Source organism: Octodon degus, unplaced genomic scaffold, assembly GCF_000260255.1.
Source record: "Octodon degus isolate 3935 unplaced genomic scaffold, OctDeg1.0 scaffold00261, whole genome shotgun sequence".
NCBI classification, from domain to species: Eukaryota; Metazoa; Chordata; class Mammalia; order Rodentia; family Octodontidae; genus Octodon; species Octodon degus.
In genome coordinates, this window is record NW_004524837.1 from 1,669,751 (window position 1) to 1,687,484 (window position 17,734).

The following is a 17,734-nucleotide window of genomic DNA, read 5'->3' on the forward strand; positions in this document are numbered from 1 at the left end:
TAAAGTAGCATGGCGTTCGGTGCTGGAGGCCCACCTGAGGATTGCTGCCAGCAGCATAAAGGCAGAACAGGAGAAGCTGCCAAAATGCTGTTAGGGATGCTGCTTGGAGAAGCCATTGGAGCAGGTGTTGGAGCTGTTGGAAGCTGCTTGTTCTCTTGGCCTGTTCCACTGGAGGATCTTGTCATGCTGGCTTTCCTGATGAACCTTGGAGAAGGTTTGGTCCTCATCTTGAACATTACTTCCTGGCTCCAGAGGGGAAGATGGTGCACTGCTCAGCCTTATGGAGAAGCTTGCCGCATTGGCTTTTCTGATGGGAACTGTGATTTCTTCATTGGTAGAGGAGCTCAGGGCCTCACTGTTGCTGAGAATGGCTGTGGTAGTTTTGGGGGAGCTCTGGTGCTTACCTTGAGCATTGTTTCCTAGCTCCAGTTCAGATCCCTCGGTCTGCTAGCACAGATCCTTCATTCCACTGGCATAGACTTCCTCGATTCCACCACTGATTTTTGGGCCTTGCTAGCACAGATCCATGAAGCAGGCCTGCATGAGACTTTGTTGTGGGCTCTAGGCCTGCAGTTGGACTTGTGGCAGGCATTGTTATGAGCTCTAGGTTTTCAGATGGACTCATGCAAGATATTAGGATGAAGGCCCTCAGCCAGAGTCTTTAGTGTTATGTATATGGACAGATTTCTTACACTTCTTTTCTTTACTTTATGTATTTTAGCACAGGGTCTACAAGGTCTCACAACACAGATCAGACTCATAGTGATCCTCCTGTTTTCAGCCTCCCAAGTACTGGGATTACAGGTGCGTGCCACCATGCCCAGTCTCAGTTGACAACACCCAGGGGCCAGGACCAGCAAGGCACACAGGGGATGGTCCTTGTGCCTGCCTAAGCAGGCCCTTTAGTCCTCTGAGCTCTTTGGCTGGCTCCCTACACTTCTTATTTATTATTCTTGGATGATTCATTATAAAATACTATTATAAAATGTGTTCTCTATTATATTATTCCCCTTGCAAAAGCCCCAAACTGTGACAGCAGGTTTAGAAAATACAAAGTGTCAGGGCATTTCAATTAGGTTTTGGCATATTTGTCTTATTTGGTAAGCAGAAACTTTGGCTCTTTCTGGTATAATTTTGTATCTAGAGACTATCCTCAGGCCTGAAGAATGATTATTAACTAATGATTGTTTCTAACCTTGTTCAGTAGACAGAGCTAGGACATAAGTTCTGTTCATTTGATTGATTTTGTTTGTTTTAAAGAAAATATACCCTGGGGCCAGGGAGATGGCTTAGTGGAATAATTGCTTCCCTGGCAAGCACAAGGGCATGAGTTCAAACCCCGGTTCTGCCAAAAAAAAAAAAAAGAAAAGAAAAAAGAAAGAAAGAAAATATACCCTGAATTCAGAGAGAAATTTACAAATCAAATTTAGATAAAAGGATTTTAAGAAAATGTAACATATCTTTTCATTCCCATTTCTTGCAAGTATTTGGCCATGGATGAAAAGAGGATTCTATTTTGTCTAAATGCTACCTCTCTCCTTCTTTAATATATAACTAGTGGTTAAAAGTAATTTTCCCTTTTCCTTGGGGCAGACTCTGGTTCAGGAAGCAGGTTAAACTACAAAATAGTCTAACTAGACCAGTTGAGGTGACAACTCACAACTTGTCTTCACTAGTTTAAAACAAAATAAGACCCATCATAATTTGCTTTCATTGGTGTCTTAAGAAGCTGGCTTGGGGAGAGTCTCTCAGTACATCATAAATAACCCTGATACATGTCTGCTAAGACATCAAACAAGGAGGACAGAAAAGAATATCAGTGTGAGTTCTGGGGGAGGAGAATGAGGCTCTGTCACACTGGGCAAGAATGGACAATGTGTACTGGGCCAAGAGTACAGAAACCCTGCCTCGTATCAGTCCCCAGCTGTCCCTCCTGCAGTACTAATCTCACTCAGGTCTCTGAGGGGATGTGGCTCCGGCTGCTCCTTATCCTGTTTGCCAAGATACAACTAATCTTTCTTCTTCTTGAAACTCAGCCCCACAGCTACCACCAGCCAGCTCCATACTCTGAATATCTCTGGAAGCCCAAAATCATTGAAACTGTACTTTCATATCTTGATTTAACACACTCTTCAACAAAATATGTGTTCCCCAGGACAGAAATGTCATATCATTCTCACCACTGTTATGCTGTGATTGGAAGAAGCAGTGGGCTTAACAACCCATTGTTTTAGTCTTCTATCCACTTAGCCAAAAGCAGTTTCCACATATGCCTTCCCCAATCTGCCTTAAATAATCAACTTATACAGCAATTTCTGGGTAAGAACAGATTTTACTTTCATTGTCTTTCCTAGTTTCTGACAAACTTGTGTCTACACAAAGCAAATATTTATGTCTATTTCCCAGGGCAGGATGTGCTGAAGGAGACTCACTGACCAATGGGTGAGTGCTATGGTTTATAGCTAGAGCATCATGTGTTCGTAAGTGGGGTTTTGTGTAGGGATCTGTTGGTTTCAGTGTGATCCATTCTACCCAGGGAGAAATGGTGGCAGGGATGAGAAGCAGATAGTCAAGAAGACAAGAGCTGGGTTAGGTGGTGACTCATCTGCTTGGTTGGTGAGATGACCCCTTGAACAACAATATGGATGTTTATTTATACCTTTGTAAAGTTAGTAACACATGACACAAGGTTGCCTAGTGACTAATAGCTGACATTAACCAGTCAGGATGCTTATCTCAGGACTGAAGTAGCTTGACTGCTTTTAGGCAATGAGGCCTAGTTTGGCTTTCACACCTTTGATCAATATTCCAGCTTCCATGGCCCCCAATAGTTTTGGAGAGGAGACTAGATCACAGACATATGATTTTCATCACTAGAGACGCCACAGAAGGATTTGCAGTGGGTGTAATGTTGGGAAGTGAAGCTTTGTGAGAAGAGACAGGTCACGGTGCATGTGGTTTGGAGGGTAGGTCTCCCTCCTCCTCCTTTGATCATTTTGTGCTGCCTGCCTGCTGTGCTGTGAACTGTTTCTCTTTTGTCATACCCTGATGCCATGCCACCCTGCTATTGAACCAGCCGACTACAACCTCTACAGACTGCCAACCAAAATAAACTTGGGTGTATTGGACATTTTGTTCCAGCAATAAGAAAGTAACTGAGATAGTGATCCAAGGAGATAGGCCAGGGCCTCGTCCTTAACCGTGATTCTTTGCCCATGACACAGTAGTTTTAGAAAACATTAAGAAATGGTACCTAACCCCCCCACCCCATACACACACAAACACACTCATTGCAGACCAGACAGAGCTATGCTATTGGCCTCTGTACCTGTGGATTCACACCTGGCTGTGGCCACCTGTCAACCCCAAGCCAGCTCTGTGTTTTCTTTCCCTTTTCTAGGGCAGCAGAAGCATGGATTAACCAACCAGTCTCATCTTGGATGAGGCCAACCCCCTCATTCAAGGAAGAGAAGGTAAACCCGGGGGGTGTGAGGACAGCAGATGCAGAGGGAAAGAATGGGCCTAGATAAGAGCTTCAGGGATTCCAGTGCTACCCTCCAGTTTCACCAGTAAAAGTGAGAGAGATAATCACAGGACTGCTACTGAGTGTGAAGCTTAGATATAGACCCTGTGAGAATGTTAAGTTCAGCCCAGTAAGGACATGGGCCCTGCTCTCTGTAGTGGGAAATGAGTCCTGGCAAGTGCTCACATTAGCCCAACAACCTGTGTGAACTCCCATTCCACAGCCTACATTCAGCAGAGACCAGAGGTCTAATTGCTTTTTCCATCAACCAACAAGAGCAAAGGCATGCCTTGGCTTAAATAATTACCATAACCAGGGGTGAGCACACAGAGGGCCTCTGGAGAAGGGAGAGCACCTCACAGACCCACAACTACACAGGGAAAAATGCTGGACTACAACGTTGCAGATCCCATAAAGAAACCATTCAGTCAAAACAGAGAGATTTTATTTATTTATTTATTTATTTATTTATTTATTTAGTGGTACCAGGGATTGAATACAGGACCCTGTGCTTGCCAGGCAAGTGCTTATTCTACTGAGCTATCTCCCTGGCCCTTAAATTCTTTTTTTTTTTTTTTAATTTAGGACAGGGTCTACAGGGTGTACAGGGTCTCACTATGTAGATCAGACTCGTAGTAATCCTCCTGTTTTCAGCAGAGGAATTTCTTTCGACTCAATCTTTTTTCAGTATTTTAATATTAATTCCCTACATTTGGAGGGATTTTTTCTCTATTTTCTCTACCTTTTTTCTTTCTTGTATTTTGCTATTTTTCTTTTTTTATCTTTAGGGGTTTTTTTGGGGGGTGACTATTTTCTAATACTGTAACTTCATTTTACTCCTCAACAGGATCCCCACCTCATTTTCTCTCCCCTTCCTTACCTTCCATTGAATAATTTTTTAAAATTTTACTTTTTCATTCTCCAGTTTTTCATCCCCTCAACTTTTACTAATAGAAGTTTTTTTTTTTTTTTAAATTGAGGTCTTGCTGTGCTGTTTACAGTGAGGCCTTGAACTCACTGTATATCCCAGGCTGGCTTTGAACTCACAGTGATCCTTTTTCCTCAGCCTTCTGAGCTCTAGGATTATTGGTATACACCACCATTCTCAGCTACTGTTATAACTATTGAGCTTCATGCATCTTTATATAACTAGTCAACTCTTCACTATTGCTGTTGAATATTCTTTTGCTATTGAATATTCTTCTATTGCTACTGGAAGTAAAGTTCCTCCACTTAGTACATATTTACTGTAGATCAATATTTGATTCATTTTAGTATTCACGCTATAATTATAGATCTCTTTTCAGTGGTTAAGGGTGTCACATTACTGGCTTATAGGGTAAATCAATATTTATTTTCTCTTTGATTCTTTTTTAAAATTTTTTAATTTTAATTTATTTATTTATTTATTTATTTATTTATTTATTTACTTATTTTTGGCGGAACCAGGGATTGAACTCAGGCCCTTGCACTTGCCAGGGAAGTGTTTATTCCACTGAGCCATCTCCCCGGCTCTTCTCTTTGATTCTGTTTGTTGCTGACTTTATTACTGCAGCCAAGGTAACAGTTATTGCTATTGGTTTTCTCTGGATGCCCCTACCTATACTTCGGATGCTATCATTTCAGAATACTCAGGTGTGTGGCTTACACATTCTTCTGTGTCCTTGTCTCTTGGACTTGTTCTAGGTGTACTGGAGGACTTAAACTGACTTTTGCTCCTTCATTTTGGCATTTTTGAAGCTCTCAATGATCACCTGGACTCAGAAGTGGTGGAAGGGCCGGGGAGATGGCTCAGTGGAATAAGCGCTTCCCTGGCAAGCAAAAGGGCCTGAGTTCAATCCCTAGTTCCACCAAAAAAAAAAGAAAAAAAAAAAGAAAAAAAAAGAAGTAGTGGGAGATTGGTTGGGTGTAGGTCAGTAAGGTTCCCTCAGGATGCCACAGCTGCCCCAGGTCTGCCTAAGTTCTCAGTTTGGAGGGACCATGCTGGATGCCTCTATCTAGATTGCCTTTCAGTCAGTAACGGTCCTACAGCCCATTACCACAGAACTGGGCATGGGCTAAACATGCCAAGGCCACCCCTCCCAAATAAATGTGTAGGACTGGATCCTGGGACAGAGAGGAAGGCCAGTAGTTAGCCATACCAAGAGGGCATTGCTAAAGAGCAGACATTAACTAAAGAGGTCTCCATACTAGCAACAAATCTGCCCAGCATAATTCACCTGCAAGCACACAAAATGAACAAAAATGTAGAAAAATGTGTGACTACAAAGTAACAAAATGAAAATGAGGCAAACACTACTAACTCCTCCAAAGTAGACCCATTGGACATTGAAGGGGAGGAACTTGGAAGCCACACAGTTGAATTACCTGAAAGGATAACAGGTGAGATAACAAATCTGTAGTGTGCTTGGGCCAGGCCTGGTAGCACATGCTTATAATTCCAGCACTCAGGAGGCTGAGGCAAGAGGATTACCACAGTTTTAAGGCTAGCCCAGGTTACACAGGGAGTTTAAGACCAGCCTGGGATACAAATCAAGATGCTGTCTTTAAAAAATAATACAATAAAATAAGGTGATTGGCAAGCTCAAAAAATATAAAAATAATTTAGATCTAATATAATGATCAACACATCTACAGAAGACATTAATAAAAAGGTATCTGAGTTAAACAAAATGATGCAAAAGATGATAACATAGAAAAGAATTAGAATTCATAGAAAGGCCCCCAAAATAAATTTAGGAGATTAAATAACCTATGGACAATAGGGTATCAGAAATGACTAATATGAGAATAGAATATCAGAACTAGAATTGTCAATGATCAATTATTGAGAGACACTTTAAAAACAAGAGAATTTGTGCTCGCTTCAGCAGCACATATACTAAAATTGGAATGATACAGAGAAGATTAGCTTGGCCCCTGCGCAAGGATGACACGCAAATTCGTGAAGCGTTCCATATTAAAAAAAAAAACAAGAGAATTTGAAAATTAATCCAACAGCTGCTAGATGACTCAAAGACTTATTCATGATTAATTGGAATTGGTGAAAAATCAGAACATAACATATAAGTAAAAAAAACTGCTCATTGAAATCGTAGCAAAAGTGTATAGCCATTATCAGAAAAGAACCTCTTCATAACACATCATAGTAAAAATCCCAGAAATCCAACACAAGATCAGAATCTTAAAAGCTACTAGAGAAAACAAGTTACAGCAAATTACTTAGAAAGATAAACCCATTAGATTTACAACAGACTTCTCAACACAAACTTTAAAGGCCAGAAGATCTTGGAGTAACGTATTACAAACTCTACAAGAAAACAATCTTGAAGCCAGGCTAGTATAGGCTTCAAAACTGTCACTCAAAATTGATAGAGAAATGAAATATTTTCATGATAGAGAAAACCTAAAGAAAGTCATGGCAGGTTCTCTTACATCAACCACCTAAGAGTTGTGCTGTAAGAAGCAGCCACCTCTTCTCTCATCTCCATCCACTCATTGATCAAGAAGCAGCAGCCATGCATGAGTGCATCTCTGTCCACGTTGAATAGGCTGGTGTCCAGATTGGCAATGCCTGCTGGGAACTCTACTGCCTGGAATATGACATCTAGCCTGATGGTCAGATGCCAAGTGACAAGACCCTTGAGGGCGGATATGACTCCTTCAGTACCTTCTTCAGCAAGGCTGGTGCTGGCAAACGCGTGTCTAGAGCAGTGTTTGTAGACCTGGAACCCACAGTCATCAGTGAAGTGCATACTGATACCTAATGCCAGCTCTTCCACCCTGAGTAGCTCATCACAGGCAAGGAAGATGCTGCCAACAACTATGCATGTGGGCACTGCATTATTGAAGGAGATCATTGATCTCATCTTGGACTGAATTCAGAAACTGGCTGACCAGTTCACAGGTCTGCAGGGCTTTCTGGTTTTCCACAGCTTTGGCAGGTGCACTGGCTCTGGCTTTACCTCCCTGCTGATGGAACATCTCTCCATTGAGTATGGCAAGAATTCCAAGCTGGAGTTCTCCATTTTCCCAGTTGCCCAGGTCTCTATAGCTATAGTAGAGCCCTACAACTCTATCCTCACCACCCTGGAGCACTTTGATTGTGGCTCCATGGTAGACAATGAGAGCATCTATTACATCTGTCGTAGAAACCTCGATATTGAGTGTCCCACATACACTAACCTGAATAGGTTGATAGGTCAAATTGTGTCTTCCATCACTGCTTCCCTCAGTCTGATGGAGCCCCAAATGTGGATCTGACAGAATTCCAGACCATCCGGGTGCCCTATCCCTGTATCCACTTCCCTCTGGCCACATATGCCCCTGTCATCTCTGCTGAGAAAGTCTATCATGAATAGCTTTCTGTAGCAGAGATCACCAATGCCTGCTTTGAGCCAGCCAACCAGATGGTGAAATGTGACCCTCACCATGGTAAATACATGCCTTGCTGCCTGTTGTACCATGGTGATATGGTCCCCAAAGATGTCATTGCTGCCATTACCACCATCAAGATTAAGTGTACCATCCAGTTTGTGGACTGGTGTCCCACTGGCTTCAAGGTGCGCATTAATTACCAGCCTCCCATTGTGGTGCCTGGAGACCTGGCTAAGGTACAGTGGGCTGTGTGCCTGCTGAGCAACACTACAGCTATTGCTGAGGCCTGGGCTTGCCTGGACCACAAGTTTGATCTGATGTACAACAAGCATGCCTTTGTTTACTGGTATGTGGGTGAAGGGACAGAGGAAGGGGAGTTTTCTGAGGCCTGGGAGGACATGGCTGCTCTTAAGAAGGATTATGAAGGTTGGTGTGGATTCTGTGGAATGAGAGGGTGAGGAAGGAGAAGAATACTAAAAATGTCACAAAGGTTCTGCTTTTACAGGGAAACTTATTCTGTTTTAAAACATTGAAAAGTTGTGGTCTGATCAGTTAATTCACATGTATCAGTGTACACTCTCATTCAATTACTGATGTATGCTTTAAAACATAAATGCTTTGTCACAGACTCAAATTGTCCATGCTCTGAAAGGGTCTGAAAAAAAAAGTGTTCCCTGCCTAAATTAAAAAAAAAAAGAAGAAGAAAGAAAGAAAGAAAGAAAAGAAAGAAAGAGAAAGAGAAAGAAATTCATGACCACAAAGCCAGCTCTATAACAAATTGTTTTTGGTTGTTTTGTTTTGTTTTGCGGAACTGGGGATTGAACTCAGACCCTTGCACTTGCCAGGGAAGCACTTATTCCACTGAGCCATCTCCCCGGCTCCAACAAATTGTTAACGACATCCCAAAAAGAGAAAATGAAGCTAAAAATGACAAAAGGTATAATAGAAAGAATACACCAGGTAAGTGAGCAGTTAACCAGAAAGGAAAGAAACAAATAAGCAATATAAGAATGATGTGATGATAGGAATAAGTTAAGAGCTATCAATAATGACTCCCAATGTGAATGATCTCTATTTCTTATCGAAAGACACAGATCGACCGAGTGCATGAAGAAACAAAGTCCAACTTTATGCTAGATACAAGAAAGAAACACATTTAATGTAAAAAGAAATTCACAGGATGGAATTTAATTTCACACAAAGCATAGGAAACAACATTTGACACAATAGGACCCCTGCCCCAAGAAAATATAAAAACAGGTATAAGTTTTTATATTCAGACAAAGTGGACTTCAAATCAAAACTGATCAGAAGATACAAAGGTTACTACATACGGGTTAAGAGAAAACTTCAACAGGAAATAATAACAATATATATATATATATATATATATATATATACATATATACACATAATGGTACATCCAACCTCAGGAAAGAGGTACTACTGGATGTAAGAGATCAGATAAACATAAATACAATCATAGTATGGAACCTCAATATCCCACTATCATAAATAGATAAACTAGAGGGCCAGCCAGATAGCTTAGTGGGTTAGAGCACCTGCTTAGGCAGACACAGGGACCAGGGTTCAATCCCTGGCCTGCCATGCCAGCCCCGCCCCCAGAGCTTGCTGAGACAGCAATTGAGACTGGGTGTGGTGGCGTGCATCTATAATCCCAACATTGGGAAGCTGAACACAGGAGGATCAGTATGAGTCCAATCTTTGTAGTGAGACCCTGTAGACCCTGCACAAAAATATTTTAAAAAAATGCAAATAGATCAACTAGCCCCCCCCCAAAAAAAAAATACTAGAGTTGAACAGAGCCACTGAACAAAGGACTTAATAGATATCTGGAGTGTTCCACTGAACAACAGGTTATGTATTCTACTTAACAACACGAGTAACTTTCTACAAAATATATCACTAGCTGTATGGAAAGTTGAAGGCAGGGCAAGTCAAGACTAGTGAGGTTTCTGGTGAAGAGCAGGAGTTAAATCCCTGCTAGCAAGCAAGTAAGAAAAGTAGAGAAAGGTGACTGTTAGCCTGGCTTGTGTCAGTCCCAGGGCCCCAATTTGCCTCACTGTTTCTAGTCAAGGACAAAAGAAACAAAGTGGTGAAGGAGCTCTATTGTAGAAGACTCAGTATATAACATATGTATTCACACCTGGATGCTCTCCCACCTATATATAAATACATACATATTTTTTATTATTCTCTCACCATACCAATGGACCAAAATGTACAAGTAGCTCTCTATTAATTATTTATTTGTTTATTTTCTCTTTATTATTATCATTATTTATTTATTTATTTATTTTTTGGTGGAACCAGGGATTGAACTCAGGCCCTTGTGCTTGCCAGGAAAGCACTTATTCTACTGAGCTATCTCCCCGGCCCCTTTTTATTAATTTCTAACTGTACTTTAAATTTATGCTCTGTTTATATCTCAGGGATATCACCTTAACAAAAGAAAGAAGACCAAAAGGAGCTCATGCAAGAATCTACATGTAAGCAATGAAAAGGGACAGTAGCTAAGTCAGGAGTTTTAGAGTCTAAAATAGCCAATTCAGTATAACAACTCCCAAAGATGGGAGTTTCTTCCTATATAAAATAAAAGGCTAACAACAAAGACTATCAAGCACAGGCTCCATCCTCCCTACCTTACCCCAACAAAGTAGTTGTCCATCTCCTCATTTCTCTCTTCACAAATAAAGTGACTTTGATTCTCCTTTTAAACCTGTATCTCATAGCTTGGTGGTCTAAGCACCTGCTTGACAAGTTCAAGGACCTGGGTTCAATCCCCGGTACTGCATGCTGTGCTGGCCCCTGAAACCTGGGCACACCTTGCAGGCCATTGAAACCAGATGTAGTGGCACACGTCTATACTCCCAACACTGGGGAGGCTGAGACAGGAGGATCACTGGAGTCTGAACTGTGGCAGCAAGAACCTGTACCAAATAAATAAATAAATAAATAAATAAATAAATAATAAATACACTTGTATCTCAGCTGGTTATAGTGGTGCATGTCTATAACCCCAGTACTTGGGAGGCTGAGGCAGGAATATTGACACAAGTTCAAGGCCAGACTGAATCACATAGTAAATTCAAGAGCAGCCCGGACTACATAGCAAGACCCTGTCTCAAATCTAAAATTTTTATTGGTATAAAGTTTATAAACCCTAAGTAGATAACATCTACCCTCACCAAACATGACACTAGCCAATAAGCTATGCTTTTTTTAAATGTATTTAGTACAGGGTCTACAGAATCTTACTACACAGATTGGACTCATAGTGATCCTCCTGTTTTCAGCCTCCCAAGAGCTGGGATTACAAATGTGGGCCAACACACCCAGTCTCAATTGCTGCCCTGGGAGTGGGACCAGAATGGGACACTGGGATCAAACCCGATTCCTGTGCCCACCTAAGCAGGCACTTTAATCTGCTGAGCTGTCTGGCTGGCCCTTAAGCCATGTTTAGGTAATTGCAAAACCCCCAGAAGTTATCCCACGCATATCATTGGATCATAGAGCAACAAACTAAAAATTAATAAGAAAAGTAACAATAGAAATTGTGCAAACAGAAGGAGCTGGATCCCAGGCTGGGGAGGAATGGCAGATGGTTCTGCAGAGTGAAGACTTAAATCCAAGATAATGGCAAAACATCTGAAGTTCATTGTCAGGACTGTGATGGTACAAGATGAAAACGTGGAAGGTGCATACAGGACACTAAACAGAATCCTCACGATGGATGGGCTTAGTGAGGAAATTAAGCAATGAAGATATTATGAAAAGCCTTGCTTCCACTGCCAGCAGGAAAGCTATGAAACCTGCCAGCTGATCTACAATATGGAAATGGCTCGAAAGATCAACTTGATGAGAAAAAATCATCCACATCCATGGCAGGGCTGCTGAAGCCTGTGGTTAGGAGGTTCACATCCAGTTTGTGTCTCCATGTCTTCTCCCTTGAAACTCATTTTGTTACCCTTCTCTGTAATAAACTCAGTCACATATATGCAGTAAGGTGGTGAGCAGCACCCCCTCTTTTATTACAGAGAAACTGAGTCCAAAGCTGTAAAGAGTGAAGTGGTGGTTGCCAGGTCTTGGGAGAAGGGGCAATTCCGGTCAGAGTTTCAGTTTGCTGCAATGAAAAAGTTCTGAAAATAGATGGTGGTGATGGTTGCAGAGTGAATGTACTTAATGCTGCTGAAGTGTACGCTTAAGTAGTTCAGAGCAGTGATCACAGACTTTTTAGAGCTTTCAATGATAAAGCAGCCCACTGCAGTAGTACACATGACATAGGTTTGCCACCACTGATTTAGAGTAATAAAAATGCTTTTGAAACATGAAAAAAAGAAATTGTGCAAGCATATAGAAACTTAAAATGTACTCTTGAATAATAAATAAGTTATAAAAGAAATCAAGTAAGAAACAAGAGGGATTGGGGATGGGGCACAGTGGCAGAGCTCTTGCCTTCTATGCACAGAGTCCTGGGTTTGATCCCCAGCCCCAGAAAAAAAGAAAGAAAGAAACTAAAAAATAAAGAGAGAGGACAGTTAGTAGAATTAAATAATAATGCCCATACAATATACCAAAGCCTATGGGAATCACGGAAAGCAATTTTAAAAGGAAAACCTATAGCTGTGAGAGGCCCATATCACAAAACCAGAGTGAATCCAAGGTCACTTAAGGATTCACGACAAGTTCATAGACAATGAAGAACAGCCCAAACTCAAAGCTAGCTAGTGCAAGGAAGGAAATTGTAGAGATCGGAGGAGAAATCAATGAGATTGAGACAATTCCCAAAGTCGTTCCTGAAAGCTAGCATCTCTTACTCTTATTCGAACACCAGACTGATCCAAGCAAGAAAGAGAGCTATATACCATTTCCTTCAATGCATATAGATACAAGAATCCTCAACAAGATACTGCCAAGCAGAATGCAACAAATCATCAAGAAAATCATTTATCAAGGCCAAGCAGGATTCATCCCAAAGATGCAAGGGTGGTTCAACATACAGAAATCAAGAAATGTAATATATCACATAAACAAAAAAAGGACAAAAATCATATGATCAACTCCATAGATTCAGTAAAGGCTTTTGATAAACTTCAACATCCACTCATAAATAAACACTGAAGAAAATAAGTATTGGAGGACCATAACTCAATCTCATAACAGCCATTTATGACAAACATATTGAAAATTTTCCCTCTAAAATCAGGAACAAAACAAAGATGTCTACTGTCACCACTCCTGTTCAACATAGTACTTAAAATACTAGCAAAAACAAACATGGAAGGAAAAGAACTAAAAGGCACATGAGAAAGTGCAACCTTGTCTTTTCTATCAGAGGATATAATGGAGTGTCCTTATTCTAGACTCTGGTCTACCCCACGCTGCCCTCCACAACCTCCTATAAGTTTCAAGAAATTCCTGATCAGTTTAAATTCTAAAAACAAGGTTAAAGACCAAAGATAGCTCCATACCAGAGACTTTCTGTTCCCCATACCCTCTGGGCCCCTACTCTTCCTTCCCCTCACTAATTTCTCAGATCCTCCCCTTGTGCTGCTTAAACTAGCCAATTGGGATTGATTGTGAACTTTCAACCTAATCAGTGGGAAGAAGGTCAACTGCTTCTCCTGCATTAAGAATAAATGGACAATTTTATGCTTGCACCCTTCTGCAGGAGTAAAAGATTTGCCTTGTCAAGATCTCTTGTCCCATGTCTGAGTGCATTCTTTCCAGCACCTACACTTTGAGTCTTGTGGCTTATTCTCGACAGGCAGTTATCATTATTTGCAGTGACATGATCCTCTACATAGAAAATGGCAAAAAAAAAAAAAAATCCTACCAAAAGACTCTTAGAATAAATAACCAAATTTGGCAATATATCAAAATACAAAATTAACATACAAAACTTAGTGTTCTTTGTCACTGAGAAAGGCAATCCTCTTGCCTCAACCTCTTAGAGTACTGGGATTATAAGCATGCAAATTGTGCTAAACTTATGCTCTCACACCAAAATCCAAGCAGTTATAACCTCCTCTTAGCATACTGATAAATTTTAGGACCTGCACAAAAATCCAGAACATGAATGAGATATTGGGGAAAGTCTCAAAAGAAACTGTCTCAGTTACTCTTCTCCCATTGCTGGGACAAATACCTGACACCCAAAATAAAGGAAGAAAAGGTTTACTTAGCTCACAGTTAGTGGAGATTTCAGTCCATACTCAGCTGCCTCCAAAGAAGAGTGGCAGGTTCATTGAGGTGTCAAAGAACACAGAGAAAAGATAAAGGGGCAGCAGCTGTGGCCTCTAGTAAGCCTCTCCTCTCTTCCTTACATTTGTGTGCAGTGTCTGCCTAGGTACTCACACCCATAATCCCAGTTTTGGATTACGAATCTATCACAAACTCCAGAAGTTGCCCCATGACTGCGAGGCTTTGGGGTTTGAGGAACAACTAGACACAAACGATAACAAAAACGAAGCAGAGACATTTAACCTAGCTGGTAAACACAAAGCTTCTTTGCTGTGACACTTGTCAAAACACCCCTATTTTCTTGAAAAGAACAATGACCTTGAAAAAAGAAAATAGTATCCCCTGAAAATCCATTCAATTATGTAACTGTAGCCTAAGCCTTAATTTTGTGCAACTGCCTTGAAAATGTATTCTGTTTCTCTGCAGCCCCATTACTCTGATTAGACTCTGCCTGGCCCCTTTAGGACTGTCTCATGTCTTGTCTGAATTCTTTCGTCAAAGACACAAAGAACTGAGATGTGTGATCAGCTCTTTGTACTGTTTTCTTTAGAAAATTCCAATTTTATCACCCTCAACAAATGATTGTCACTTGTTTTCACTAAAATTGCATTCATCTTAAAAAAAAAAATCTTCTAAGTCCTGATACCTGAGTAATCAGTCCATCCATCAGCTGTTTTTCCAAATAAGGAGGCACTGAGCTGATAGTTCAGCCATCTGAGTGCTTCCAGGGGAGACAACAGGGCACTTTGATGTGCAGTAAAATTCTTAGTGCAATTTTATCTCACAGAATATTTAAGATGTGTACATAAAGGTCAAGATTTATGAAGTCAATAATTTTAGAACTCCCACAAAGGGCCTTGGTATGTAGAGTTGACTCATCTTCCTGTTAATGAGTAGTGAAGCAGGCAATGACTGCTGCCATGACGGTGGTGCCCAGTCCCTGCAGCTGTACCCACCATTAGTCTAAATGTCAACACTACAAAAGGGCAAAAGACATGTTCAAATTATTACCAAATAACTGTGACTTTTTCTGACTCAGACTCACCTTCAGTGATTTGTAGGTCACCTTCACAGAAACTGGTACCTCAGGGGAACGTGTCTGATTTAATATATATTCTTGAGTATGGCTCAGACTCCATTGGCTTACATACTAACTTAGAGTTTTGTCATGGTGGAAAAAAATTGTTTCCAAATTATTTATATCTTACAGAAAATATAACTCTAAATATTATTTTTGTTTCCCTGTTGGGACATTAGCCAGTTTCACAACTAGCAATTTCATTCCTCTTCTTTCCTCATAAAATAGTTTCTCAGGATATTTCTGAGCTAACTTTAGCATCTTAGTATTCTCCACATTAATGATCAAGTATTTGACCTGTGCTTAATTTGTATTTGTATTCAAAGTATATTTTTAATTTCTTCAAAATCTTAGTTTGATAAAAGTTTCCATGAAGTCTTCTGAGAACCATCAGTGGTGGGTATTTTGTGTGTGCCCCTTCAATTCCTAAGGCACTTATGGGGGTCAGAGAAGTTAAATGATGCCATATTTAGGGAAGAGAAAGCTTCCCTTAGTAAGATAAATCACCTTCAAGTGACCTCACTTAAATTGGGTTACATAGTCCATTATCTAGGGAAGGAAATTCTGCTTGTTGGGAAGATTTAAAATAACATGTGAATCTTGAGACTTGCAGGGAGGTAAGTGTCAGGAGCATTTTCATTCAGAGTGTAAATATGAAGAGCTGGTACTCTAGGGTAAGCTGAGATCAAGAGCGGTCCACACAATAACTGATCTGGGTAGTGGAGGAGAGGAAGGGCTGTCCCTGCATCAGTTTTGAAATAAGAGCACAGATTGTTTACCTCATTTCAGGAAGAAATGAGGCTTATATTTCATCATCCTGAATATGGTTGGGCTGAGACAGTTCAAACCAATACACTTTGTCAGAAATGACTCTGTGGAGCTCTGAGCAAAAATACTAAACCATGGTGCCCTCAGAGGGTATCCTGTGACAGGAAGCCCTGGCCAGCCCAGGAAAGGACACAGGTATATCAGATAGAAGTCTCAGCTCAACTCATACTTTGGGTTGACCCAAAGACAGAAATGTGAGGAAAACTCTCTGCTCTAGATCCTTGATGTTATGACTTATATTTAGATGTCCCCTCAATGCCTCATATAGTCATAGATAGAGATTTTGCAGAGGTAGCTTGTCCTAGTTTGTGATTGATTTGTGGGATTAAGGATATGTGATTACTAAAATTGGTCTACTGACTGGTTTGGCACAGCTCTAATTCTGGTAGCCTAGATAGATCATAAAAGGGCCAGAAAATGCTGTTAAGGTCTCTTGTTGCTTTTGCTACTTTGTGGGCACCATGAACTGATCTATTCTTTGACCTTCCCACCACCATGTGTCACTGTCTTGGACTCAGCCAACTATGGATTGAACCTCTACAAACTGTGAGATAAGTAAACCTCTGCCTCTTTAACTTTGAGTGTATAGGTATTTTTGTCTATACACCCAAAGACAAGAGAAACATAAGACAGAATTTGGTACCAGAAGTGGGGTCATAGCCATGACTATACTGAACCAGATAGCTCAGGAGACTTTGGGAATGGCTTGTGGGAAGAAGCTTGGAAAAGTTCAGAGGTGCTGAATGAAATAGTAGACCTCAAATTACTTAGGCTACACTGTATTGGAGATTCTGGTCAGAGTGCAGAAGACCAGAAGGCTGATAAAATCATTCCAGTAAAGAGCAGGTGTGGGAGTTTTCTTCTGGGAAGGACTGCATTGGTTCTAAGATAATGTGTGCTATGGTTTGGCAGAAACTTTTTCTGCATTTTGCTCTTTCCTAAGTCTTTGCCTGAGAGTAAGATTACGTTTCACACTGCTTGGCCCTCTAATTAATCTTGAAGAGGAAATTTCAAGACAACGTAATGTTGAGGCAGTGGCAAGGTTATGTTTGAGAGCTTTTATCAGATCTGTGTTGAAAAGTAAAAGCAGAGGCCACCAAAATTATTTAAAACATTTTGAATTTGTCCATAAGGAAAGCTCCAATAAAATTGTGAACTACAAAGATAGAGCACAGATCTTCATTTCTTAGAAGAAAGGAGACTAGAAAAGATGGGATGAGGGCATCACAAGAAGCAGCAGGACTCTACCTTTTGTAGCCTCAAAATTGAAAAAGTGAAAGACTTTGTGCCTGCCTGGCAAGTGCAAGGACCCAAATTCTATCCCTGGTACTACATGCCATGCTGGCCCCAAGGCCCTGAAACTGGGGCATGAGGGCACATGCCTGTAGTCTCAGTGCTGGGGAGGCTGAGACAGGAGGATCACTAGAAGTCTGAACTGTGTACTGAGACCCTGTATCAAATAAATTAATTTAAAAAACATTAAAAGGGGGGCTGGGGAGATGGCTCAGTGGAATAAGTGCTTCCCTGGCAAGCATCAGGGCCTGAGTTCAATCCCCAGTTCTGCCACAAAAAAAAAAAAAAAAAAACATTAAAAGGTAAATTAAATAGTACTGACATCTAATTTTTCCAATTAATCCATCTCAATAAGGGTAGAACGGCCAGAT

At 40.8% G+C, this 17,734-nt stretch overlaps 1 non-coding gene and 2 pseudogenes across 1 annotated transcript; all 3 read left to right on the forward strand.

Annotated features, from left to right (window-relative positions):
* The first annotated feature begins 6,380 nt into the window (after positions 1 to 6,380).
* On the forward strand, positions 6,381 to 6,487 carry LOC111814053. Its single transcript, XR_002819128.1, has one exon. It is a non-coding gene; the product is annotated as a U6 spliceosomal RNA (small nuclear RNA).
* A 554-nt stretch (positions 6,488 to 7,041) lies between these two features.
* On the forward strand, positions 7,042 to 8,377 carry LOC101585038 (annotated as a pseudogene).
* A 3,180-nt stretch (positions 8,378 to 11,557) lies between these two features.
* LOC101585433 lies at positions 11,558 to 11,818 on the forward strand (annotated as a pseudogene).
* The last annotated feature ends 5,916 nt before the right edge of the window (positions 11,819 to 17,734 follow it).